Source organism: Musca vetustissima, unplaced genomic scaffold, assembly GCF_032173495.1.
Source record: "Musca vetustissima isolate MV318-11 ecotype Yass unplaced genomic scaffold, APGP_CSIRO_Mvet_v1 utg20219, whole genome shotgun sequence".
Classification (NCBI taxonomy): Eukaryota; Metazoa; Arthropoda; class Insecta; order Diptera; family Muscidae; genus Musca; species Musca vetustissima.
In genome coordinates this window covers 84,722-96,767 of record NW_026880728.1, presented here as the reverse complement: position 1 = coordinate 96,767, position 12,046 = coordinate 84,722, and positions in this window count along the sequence as shown.

Below are 12,046 nucleotides of genomic sequence, written 5' to 3'. Positions count from 1 at the left end.
CCTTTATAGAGATCCTAAATCAAAATTTCGAGATTCCAACTCTATCGCTTTACCCACAATTCAAATTGTACCAAATTTAGTACCAATAGTACTAATTTCCAAAAATTCCTACATATCTCAATCTTACACCTCAACAGTGATCCTGACTCCAAATTTCATGATTCTAGCTCTATTGGTTCACCTAAAATTCAAATTGTACCAAATTAAGTACCATTTAGTACCCATAAGTATTAATTTCTTAATCAGAATCCTGACCCCAATCCCACACCCCTACAGTGATCCTAACTTCAAATTTCATTGTTCCCGCTCTATCGGTCCACCCTAATCCAAATTGTACCAATTATAGTACAATTTAGTACTTTTCGTACACATAAGAAAAAAAAAATCCCAATCCTACATTTCGACGGTAATGTTTTTTTCAAATTTTAGGATTCAAGCTCGATTTTTATCTCCAAATGAAATTTGTGCCAAATATAGTACCATATAGTAATTTTCGTACACATGAGTACACGCTTTCAGAACCATCTCTTTAAATAGACCATACATCGCAACCCTAATTCGCATTCCAAATTTCAAGTTTTTAGCTCTATCCATTCACATGCTACAAAGTTGTACTAAATTTAGTACATTTTAGTACTTTTCGCATCCTTATAGTTCGAATGTTCAAAAAAACCTTTTTCTATATCTTTTCGACACTCCATCCGGTTCGCCAAATACAAATGGTATCACATTTAGTACTTTTCGTACCGTTCTAGTACTAATTTCCAAAAAACCCAGCCTTATCTGTCACCATTGGACCAAGAATGACCCTCACCCAAAATTTCAAGATTCTTGTCGTTTTGTCTGGACGCTGATGAATCGTTAAATCAGTCAGTCAATCACTTTACTCTTTTATTAGCATAAATTAAATTTGTACCAAATATAGTACCATATAGTACTTTTCGTACATATGAGTACACGCTTTCAAAACCATTTCCTTAAATAGACTCTACATCTCAACCCTAATTCGCATTCCACATTTCAAGTGTTTAGCTCTATCCATTTACATGCTACAAAGTTGTACTAAATTTAGTACATTTTAGTACTTTTCGCGTACTTATAGTTCGAATGTCCAAACAACTCTTTGCTATATCTATTCTACACTCCATCAGTGACCCTCATTTAAAATTTAAGAGTTCTAGCTCTACCGGTTCGCCAAATACAAATGGTGTCACATTTAGTACTTTTCGTACCGTTCTAGTACGAATTTACTAAAACCCAGCCTTATCTGCCACCTTTGGACCAAGAATGACCCTCGGCAAAATTTCAAGATTCTCTCCTCAGCCTCACTTTACTCTTCTATTAGTATAGATAATGCTTGTATATATTTTTAATTTATCTCTTATTTTTCATTCCAGGTTTTTATGAATTATATACGCTCGTATTTCCGTATGATGACAATCGAAAACGATATACAAATTATTTCAAAATATGGCAGGCCCGCCGATAACGATCAATATATACATTTTGGAATTATCCTCATCTCTCAATCATAAAATTCCCCAAAGAAGAATTACAATAGAATATAGTCCAAATAAGAGGGCTAAGTTTATAAAATTTAAAATTTATATTTAATATAATTTTTAAATGTATGTATATATTTTTTACAAAGAATATTGAATAAAAAATAAAGAATAATGAATTTACTAAAAATACTATTTGTTTTTATTTACGGAGATACAACAAATATGGTAAGTATACATGCTTCACACCCACCCCCCTCAACGCATGCGACATAATATGTGTGATGACGTCACAATTTTTCATTCACCTGGTAGTATGCATTTTTTGCGCAAATTTGACAAAAATACCAGGCGCCCAGAAAAAAATAGAAAGTAGCCCGCAAAAAAAAAAAATTAAAAAAAATTGCATCTGGCAATGCCGTACAAAAAATTACAAAATTTGTAGCATACTTTTAGGCGCTCGAATTTTTTTCGCATGTAGGGTGTTGCCAGACCAAAATTTTTCGATTTTTTTTTTTGGCGGGCAACTTGCTACTTCATTCTGGGCGCCTGGTATTTTTGTGAAATTTGCGCAAAATTCCACCAAATTTTTGGAATTTTTTTTTCAAATTCATTGGGAGCCATTATTGTTACCAAGAAACTACTATAGTGAACCCCCACTAAGAGATTTTTTTTAGACGTCCATAAATAGACACACATTTTTAGTATTTTTTTAAATCTGTTTATTTGTTTCATATTTCAATAAACGAAGAAGGTACATAAAGAAATAACTCAACTACATACACTATTTACTTAATAATAGTACTTAATACAATGGTTGTGTAGAGGAACAAATCGATGAACGATGGCAGCTGGTGCTCAGCTCGATATTTTCTTTCAGAAATTGCTCAAACCTACCAGGCATCCAGAACAGGTAGATAGAAAATTTAACTAATTGGCAAACTGCAGGCTTTTAGCTTTGTAACATGTACCAGGTTTCGGAATATTCGGAAGAACATTTTTGGGCTCATATCAGGAAATAGATTTTAAAAAATTCAACACAACTGATGTGGTAGTCCTTAAAAAAAGATGGCTGTTTTGGGGACCAGACATGGGTGTGGATTCATTAAAAATACCAGGGACTGCAAATGTAAGTGGGTCTCAGGGCTGTCTTTCCTGACCTGTAAGGTATCATAATGGAGTAAAAAATTGGCAAATGTTATTTCGAAAACTTAGTTAAGGTGTGATTTTTGAAGTCTGAAGCTAGAATCTTGAAATTTTGGGTGAGGGTCACTCTTGGTCCAAAGGTGACAGATAAGGCTGGGTTTTTGGTTAATTCGTACTAGAACGGTACGGAAAGTACTAAATGTGCTAGAGCTAGAACTCTGAAATTTGGATTGGTGGTCGCTGATGGAGTGTAGGATAGGTGTAGCAAAGGGTTTTTGGAAATTCGAACTAAAACTATCCGAAAAGTATTAAAATGTACTTAATTTGGTACAAATTCGTAGCATCTGAATGGATAGAGCTAAAAACTTGAAATGTGGAATGCGAATTAGCGTCGAGATGTAGAGTCTATTTAAGGAGATGGTTCTGAAAGCGTGTACTCATGTGTATGAAAAGTACTATATGGTACTATATTTGGTACAAATTTAATCTATACTAATAAAAGAGTAAAGTGATTGACTGACTGATTTAACAATTCATCAACGCCCAGACGAAACGGCTAAAGCTATAGTCTTGAAATTTTGGTCCATATGTGACAGAATAGTCTGGGTTTTTAGAAATTCGTACTAGAACTGTACGAAAAGTACTAAATGTGATATCATTTGTATTTGGCTAACCGGTAGAGCTTGAACTCTGAAATTTGGATTGGTGGTCGCTGATGGAGTGTAAGATAGGTGTATCAAAGGGTTTTTGGAAATTCGAACTATATCTATCCGAAAAGTACTAAAATGTACTTAATTTGGTACAAATTCGTAGCATGTGAATGCATAGAGCTAAAAACTTTAAATGTGGAATGCGAATTAGGGTTGAGATGTAGAGTCTATTTAAAGAGATGGTTTTGAAAGCGTGTACTCATGTGTACGAAAAGTACTATATGGTACTATATTTGGTACAAATTTAATCTATACTAATAAAAGAGTAAAGTAGTCAATCATTGACTGATTTAACGATTCATCAACGCCCAGACGAAACGGCTAAAGCTATAGTATTTTAGGTGAGTGTCACTCTTGGTCCAAATGTGACAGATAAGACTAGGTTGTTGGAAATTTGTACTAGAACGGTACGAAAAGTATTAGAAAGTACTAAATATGGTATCATTTGTATTTGGCGAACCGGTAGAGCTGGAAATCTGAAATTTGGATTGGTTGTCGCTGATGGAGTTTAGAATAGATGTAGTAAATGGCTTTTTTTTGGAAATCCTAACTATAAGTATCCGAAAAGTGCTGAAATGTACTAAATTTGGTAGAATTTTGTAGCGTATGAATGGATAGAGCTAAACACTTGAAATTTGGAATGCAAATTAAGGTTGATTTGAATTGTGGGTGAACCGATAGTGTTGGAATCCTGTAACTTGGATTTTGTATCACTGTGGCGGTTTTGGTTTGGGGTAAGAAGGGGGTTCTGGAAATTCGTACTACTTTGTACTAAATTTGGTACACTTTGAATTGTGGGTGAACTGATAGATTTTGAATCCTGAAACATAGATTTGGGATCACTGGGGGGTGTTGGTTTGGGGTTAGAAGGGGGTTCTGGAAATTCGTACTACTATGTACTAAATTTGGTACAATTTGAATTGCGGGTGCACTAATAGAGTTGGAATCCTGAAACTTGGATTTAGGATGACTGTGGGAGTTTAGGTTTGAGGTATGTAGGAAGTTTTGGAAATTCGTACTACTGTGTACTAAATTTGGTACAATTTGAATTGTGGGTCAACCGATAAAGTTTGAATCTTGAAACTTGGATTTAGGATGACTGTGGGGGTGTAGGATTGGGGTATGTAGGAAGTTTTGGAAATTGGTACTATTGTGTACTAAATTTTGTACAATTTAAATTGTGGGTGAACCGATAGTGTTGGAATCCTGAAACTTGGATTTTGTATCACTGTGGGGGTGTAGGATTGGGGTATGTAGGAAGTTTTGAATATTCGTACTACTGTGTACTAAATTTGGTACAATTTAAATTGTGGGTGAACCAATATAGTTGGAATCCTGAAATTTGAATTTGGAATCATTGTCGGTGTGTAGGATTGGGGTATTTAGGAAGTTTTGGATATTCGTACTACTTTGTACTAAATTTTGTACAATTTGAATTGTGGGTGAACCGAGAGTGTTGGAATCCTGAAACTTGAATTTAGAATCACTGTGAGGTATGTAGGAAGTTTTGGAAATTCGTACTACTGTGTACTAAATTTTGTACAATTTGGATTGTGTGTGAACCGATAGTGTTGGAATCCTGAAACTTTGATTTAGGATCACTGTGGAAGTGTAGGATTGGGAGTTTTGGAATTGGTACTACTGTGTACTAAATTTGGTACAATTTGAATTGTGGGTGAACCTATGAAGTTGGAATCCTGAAACATGGGTTTAGAATCACTGTCGGTGTGTAGGATTGGGGTATTTAGGAAGTTTTGCATATTCGTACTACTGTGTACTAAATTTGGTACAATTTAAATTGTGGATGAACCAATATAGTTGGAATCCTGAAATTTGAATTTTGAATCATTGTGGGGGTGTAGGATCGGGACATGCATGAAGTTTTGTTGGATGGTTGAACAGGGTACTTATGGGAATAATGTGTGCTAAATAGAAAATTTGGATTTGGGTGAACCTTTGGAGCTCGAATCATGAAATTGGGTATTAAATGGTACTCAAATTTAATTTATGGTCGATATTAATTTGTGCATTGTTTAGTTTTTCTGACATATGCAGTTTGCTGTGAAAATAAAATAATATGTTAAGATATATTTAAATATTTCCTACATTCGCTAACGAAGTTGCCGGCATATGCTAGTGACATTATATAGTTATTACACCTATAACGGTAATTTTAGCTATTAACACATGTGGCAACACTGTTTTTAACAGTTTATATACATCTCGTGTTTTTTTTCCTGTCATACATCTTCAGTTTGGTCCATATCTTAACGACGAACTTTAAAAAATGTATAGGCCTTGCATAAGCCTTATAAAAATATACTTTAAAAAAATCCACGCCTTTTATAGGCTCAGGAAAAATATTCATTAAAAACTCCACGTGAAATAAAAACAAATCTCTCCAAAATAAAAATGCCTCTGTAAATTTTGAAATTGTACAATTAATATTGTTTTATTTATTTATTTCTTTTTTTACATATTTTAGAATGAAGAAATATTTACAGCCTGTTTATGTATTTCGAAAGAAAGGTTTCTTTCGTTTTCAATGCGAATGAAAATCAATTTTGGTTCATATAAAAACTTTTTACAGGCAAAAGAAGTCGAACGATAAACAACTCGAAAGAAAACGTAAACGTATATTTTTTCTTTACAAATTGGGTTTATGTATGACGAAAAAGCTGTCATCATGCGAACGAGAATGTCATATTCACTCACTTGCTTTATAGCTTTCGAATGAATTACAAAATCGCGAATTATGTACCAAAATTTGAAGCTTTTTCACACAACACAATCTCTATACAAAATAAAAAATGTTGGAACATGTTTTATAGGTATCGCTTGGATTTTTCATTCATGTTTTTAGAAAATAAAATTGTACAAATACTGAAAATTTTCATTTGACAATTTTTTTTTTTTGGTTCAAATATGTGATTGTATTTGTGTAGTTTGTTCTCACTTCCCATTTGACTCTCATTTATTGAACATTGTTGTAAAACATTACATTTAATTTAGTAGTTTTTCGAATGGTATACGTAACGGCAAACGAACGATAGCTTTCGAAATACATGAACGCTTTTTTAAACGAAAGTGAGTGAGTTACTTTCTTTCGCATTGATTTTCGTTCGAAATAGAAAAACAGGCTGTTAATATTTTCGTTTTTTGGTTTTCTTTTTAGAAAAGTAACATATTTTTGTTGTTGTTATTTTTTAAATTTGCTCTTTTAAAGAATCTATTGCTATTTTGTTCTCTGTGGTTAGGGCATTTCATTTTCAAAAATTTTTTTTCTTTGGTTCATATTTGTTCGTTTGTATTCGTTAAAGTTATTATTTTTTATGTTATTTTAAATTTTTTTGCTGTGAAATTGAAAATAATAAATATTAGTATTGTGTGTGTAATTTCCTTGGTTTAAATTTTTGAAGATTCCACGAAAAAAAGAGTGGCGAACCAGCGCAAAACTTTTCATCAATCTTCTAAGACTTTGGCTTCGTTTTCTTCTTCTTCTCCTAGGTGTGTGTCGATTAGAACTTTGTAAATATTTATGTGAGTGTAAATATATATATTTTAATATTCCATTTGTTTATTTTCTTGTCTTATTATTATTAATTGGAGTTTTTCTTCTTACAGTGAGCTGCTTAAGAGACTTTTTTTTGTTGTTTTGGTAACCATGGTAGTCTATTCAGAAGGGGGTACTTTTTGTTTGGCATTTATTGCATTAGAGAAATCTGTTCTTTTAAGAAATGATTTTATTTTTTTCTGAAACATCTGTTAGTTATAGGATCCTCTATTTTATATTTTTGTTTGGTTCATTAAGATTGTCCAATCTAATCACATTTAAAACTTACGATTTTTTTTTTTATTTTTTTTCTTTAGTCATTTTTTTACATATTTAGTTGTTTGTTTATTTCAGAAATTTTATTGTTGTTGTTGGTTTTTTTTTACAAAAACTTGAGTTCAAATATTGATTATTTTCATATAAATGTGTAATTAAAATATGTTTAATTTTATATTTTAATTTGCGAATATTTTTAATGTTTGTTATTTTCAAAGAGAGTGGGGTGTTTAGGAGACTTCTTACAGATCTATATTTTTTGAGAGGATTATCCAATATCTTATAGTTTAGGAATTATGTATTTTTTGTTTTGGACGTTGAAAAATAGTAGTTACTAGTTTTTAAAGTAATATTTAAAAGGCGTTTTCATTGTTTACCAAATGTCTTTGTTTTTTTAGTGGATCACAAGAAAGGACGATCTTGAAGAAGGCCTATTAAAGGTCTTGAAAAAATTTTAATTTTTACATCTGATTTTGTTTTTAATTTATTTCTAAAGGATGCTGAAAAATATTAATGAAATCGGATCAATTTTCAATCACGAATCGAACCCAAGCTTATGATCCACTTATTATATATATTTTCATAATTAGACTGTCGATTTGTTTTTTCAATATTGGTGTTTGTTTTTCGGAGCTTAAATATAGAGGCTTGCAAAATGTTAGGTTATGTTATATATATAATTTTTTTAACACAAAAATATTTTAGATAAATACATACACATACAATATAAAAAAATTCGTTTATAAATAGTAAGAAACCATTTTTGTTTTTTATTTGAACAGAATATTATTATTATTGTTGTTGTTTTATTATTGTATTTTAAATAAATTTTGATTATTTGTTTTGCAGAAAGAAGTTCATGAAAGACTCGTTTTTCTAATTGTGTATGGAAAATTTTTATTGTGGTAAATATTATTATTATTATTAAATGTTAGGGTGGAAGAAAGGTTTCCCATTGCCCATCAATCAAATTTAGATTTTAGAGGTTATGACAACGATCCTGGACAAGGATAACAGTGAAGATTTTTCATCATTTTTACGACCAATGCAATCAAAAATATCCTCAGGACTTCCAAGGTGTTTAGTTAAGGTTTTAACTTTTGTAAAATACTTTTTTTTACCAGTATAGGCCAAGAATATATTTTTGGAGATTTTAAAATACTTTTTTTTTAATTTTTTTTCTAACATTTTGTACAACTTGTTGTTTTTTTTTTTGTTTCTTCTAAAACACATATAAATTGTTGTTATAATTATTTTTTCTAATAAAATACATTTATTCGTTCAAATATATTTTTTTATATTATTGCATTGCATTTCAAATTTGCATTTTATTATTTTATTTGTTTTTGTTTGTTAACAATTAACAAAGGTCCCTCTCCAGATTTTGTGTTTGGTTTTGTAAATGTTTTTTTTAATGTAATGCTATAAAACTTTAATTTTAATTATTTTTTTCTCTAAATATATATCACCTACATGTACACATATAAAAACAAATTAATATAAAATAGAAAAAAAAACATTTATTTATATATTTTAAGGAAAATTATTAAAACACATCACAAAGTGTAATATTGAAATACAGGGTACGAAATATGAAATATAATAAATAAATAAAATATAAAAAATAAATCATATAGTTTTATATAAAAAAATCATAATTTAAAATTGTATTAAAAAAATTTATAAATAAAATTCTCTAAAAACTATAAAGAAATATTTGATAATTTCAATCAATTTTGTAGTGTATACTAAAAATATTATAATAATTTAAAAATAAATGTATATTCTACAGTTCTTTAGAATCGAAATCTACGGACTGGAGCCAACAAAGCTGACTGTTTTTTTATATCCTCAGCCTTGTGGATAATTAGGTGTTACGGCAAAAATGTGCCTTATCGAAATTTTGGTTTAAGATCCCACGTTTCCTTGGACCAAATCCGTTTTAGACAATTTGAAGTGGACTTATGAAGTGACTTATGAAAGCGGACTTTTGAATACTCGATTTCTATAACTATAATTTAAACTCCATATGATATATCAATATTTAAATAATTTTGAAATTCTATTTATTTCACAAAAAAGTATATGATTATACCTTCCATATGACACCAATTGCATTACAATGCCAGCAATACGTAAAAAGTTATAGCAAAAACAAATGTGGTATGCTTACATAACCCGTCGTCAGCGCCATCTATTAATGGACATGGTATAGAAATTTTAAAATTTATTTAATTCATAATAAATTATACAATTGTACCTTTAATGCGACGCCACTTTCATCGTAATATCTGCAATACGAAAAAAGTTATGACGAAAAGAATTGAGGTATGCATATTTTAAGATCGCGTCGTCAGCGCCATCTATTGATGGGCATGTCATATGAAAGTGTAAATAGTTTACATTACATTCACTATTTTACCGTATTGAAGAATGTATGTCAGAGTTGTCATGCTAACAGAAAAGCGGAATATAAATAAATAATAATTTTGAAATTCTAATTATTTCACAAGAAAGTATACGATTATACAGATCTTATGATATAAATCCCGTCATCGGTGCCATCTATTGTTGTATATGATATGGATATTTTACAATTTATTTAATACACAATAATACGACACCACTTTCATCGTAACGTTTGCAATACGAAAAAAGTTATGGCGAAAAGAAATTGGCTATGTCTATTCATAAGGATATCGTCGTCAGCGCCATCTATTGATGGGCATGATTCAAAATAAGACTTATTAGTCTTTTAAGCATTACAAACTGTTGTCAAATGAAAGTAGGTGTACGATTATACCATTCATACGACACCACTTTCATTTAAAAATCTGTAGTATGAAAAAAATTATGGCAAAAAGAAAGGATATTTAAATTTTGCATAATCGATTTTTGAATCTACCCATGCAATAGATGGCGCTGAGGACAAGTGCTTCCCAGTGCTGCCATGTTTACAGAAAATCGCTTAAATCTTAGATTCGTTGTAAATATTGAAATAATTCAAATGGATTTTAATAGCATAGATCATACATATTGAAGAACGTTTCTCAGAGTTGCCATGTTAACAGAAAAGCGGAATTTTCTGATATCCTTCGTATATTTTAAACGCGTAACGATACATATAGAAATCAAAGAGATATTTTTAGGAGTTTACCAGAGTTGACATGGTAATAAAAAATGAAAAAGAAACTATTCTCTAAAATTTAATCTCATATACAGCAACAGAATTTCCATACCCTCTGCCTTTTGACTTATGAGAGTATATACCCTTTGTTGCTACGGTTAAAATGTGTTTCATCGAATATTTGGTTTTAGACTTCATGTGTCTGGACCATTTCAGACAATTTGGAGTCGATTTTTTTACTTGTCTGAAGTATTTTTTACTTGTCTGAAGTATTTTTTCTGTTGAAATAAATGATCCATAACACCAATATATTTTTTTCTTTAAAATAGTCTTCTATTATCTGTAATTTTTTAATCAAATGCCCTGTCATATTAAAGGGCAAAATCGTGTCTTTATTATAGTATCGAACAATTTTATTTTAATTTTAAAACAATATATTTTTTATACAAATAAAAACAAAAATATATATTAAAACAAATTTTCGTACATAAGATTACATATTTATACATTTATGAACAGATATCGATATAGCTGCAATTCTTACCTTTCATATGATACCAATTTTATTTCGATACTCCAAGTATTTAAAAAGTTATAGAAGATTGAATAAAACTTTAGTTTTTTCGTTTTCGCCATTTCCACCTACTGCAATAGATGGCGTCCCAGTCGCCAAATTAACATGCCGTAAAGGAATATAAAGTTATTAGTAAAATTCAAAAAATTTTAAACGGATGCAGATATTTAAAAAAATCCAACGATTATATAAAGTTTTAAAAGTTCTCTTTCGACGTAAGTTTAGTTTGCCGGAGAAAATTTCATAGAAAGTTTTCTGATAATTCTTGACATTATTTTTTTTAGCAAAATGTACCAAATTGTGCTTGGAATTTTAAATGTATTTTAATCTACAGATAATCATTGAATTCTAAGCTACTTATAACCGTTTTAATCTTCCAAAAATCACAATTCGTTCAAAAGTCATTTTAACTTTAAAATAGTTTTGATGTTCCGTGGCTACCTATCAACATGGCGGCTACAACGCCATCTATTGATGTAGTAGGTAATTGCGACAGCGAAAAGCTATTTGTCGCATAACTTTAGAACTGCTGGTGATATTGCAATAAAATTGGTGTCATATGAAAGCTTAGAAGTCTGGCTATTTCCAAATATGCAGAATTTTATATGAAAAATTATTCTGAAGTACACGTGTGTAAATTGTCCCTTTTGAATTCGATTTAACTGTTTAATTTACCATTTCTATAATAAAGAAAAATTAATAGAGCTGTTGGATAAAATGACAGCCAGTCTAAGACAATTCTGGAGAAATCCCCATAAAGAAAGGAGAAAAGTTGGAAAGGATCGACTATATATGATACACCACTTTGGGTATATACAAGAAATGTTTTGGGATTTTGATAGTAGCCTATATTAATATTCAGACTAATTAAAATCAAATTTATTTTTTTGTATCTAATAAAAATGTTGTCTGGGATTAAGCCTTTAGAAAGTTTATATCTAAGGGTCCAGACTGATCTATAATATAGAATGAATTCTCACCTCATGGCGGCTAACAGTAAAAAGGGTCAAAAACAGTTTGGGTTCCTTCTGTGGCACCTCTATATATAGATCACAAACTTTGTTGAGGTTTCAATGTTAATATAAAATTTAAGGAATTGAATGCAAATTAACAACAAAAAATACCAAAAATAATATTTTAATTAAATATTTATTTAAT